A 768-nucleotide genomic window follows, 5' to 3' on the forward strand; every position below is an offset into this window, starting at 1 on the left:
GGCATTCATCCACATGTTATAGCAATCTGCACAGTTCAATGGTTTGGCCGATGAGGATCCAAATAGTCATATAGAGAGTTTTCTTGAGGTGTGTGATATACTGAAGATAAACAGGATGACAGATGATGCCATCAAGTTGTGAGCCTTCCTATTTTACCTAAAGGGGAGAGCGAAGCAGTGGCTACACTCATTACCTAGAGCATCAATTACCACATGAGAGGAGATGATAGAAGCTTTTCTTGCCCGTTATTTTCCTCCCGGAAAATCCGTGAAGCTTAGGAATGAGATCTCATCCTTTGTTCAGCTGGAATTGGGTCTCTATTTGAGACATGGGAAAGGTTCAAGGAGCTCCTGAGAAAGTGCCCGCAACACGGATTTCCAGAGTGGATGATTGTTCAGACCTTTTACAACGGTTTTAACCCGAGTACAAGGCAACTCTTGGATGCGGCAGCATGAGGTACTTTAGGTAGCAAGACCCCCGATGAGGCCCGTCAGTTAATTGAAGAAATGGGGTTAAACAGCTACCAATGGAATGCTAGAGAGAAGAAGAAGGTGGTCGGTCTCCATGAGATAGATGCCGTAACTTCATTGGCGGCTCAAGTGGAAAATTTGAGTAAGAAGTTAGATCTTCTAACTTCAAATAGAGTAGTGGCCGTGACGAATTGCAACGGGTGTGGTGGAGCACATGCTCCCTATGATTGCCCGATCTCTATTGGTGATGTATCTTCGGTGGAGAATGTTGATTTTGTAGTTAATGGCATGAGACCT

General features: G+C 44.7%; 1 non-coding gene across 1 annotated transcript; it reads right to left on the reverse strand.

Annotated features, from left to right (window-relative positions):
* Positions 1–271: 271 nt before the first annotated feature.
* On the reverse strand, positions 272–377 carry LOC120259610. The gene has a single exon (XR_005536168.1). It is a non-coding gene; the product is annotated as a small nucleolar RNA R71 (small nucleolar RNA).
* Between the last annotated feature and the right edge of the window lie 391 nt (positions 378–768).

Source organism: Dioscorea cayenensis, chromosome 4 (genome assembly GCF_009730915.1).
Source record: "Dioscorea cayenensis subsp. rotundata cultivar TDr96_F1 chromosome 4, TDr96_F1_v2_PseudoChromosome.rev07_lg8_w22 25.fasta, whole genome shotgun sequence".
Classification (NCBI taxonomy): domain Eukaryota; kingdom Viridiplantae; phylum Streptophyta; class Magnoliopsida; order Dioscoreales; family Dioscoreaceae; genus Dioscorea; species Dioscorea cayenensis.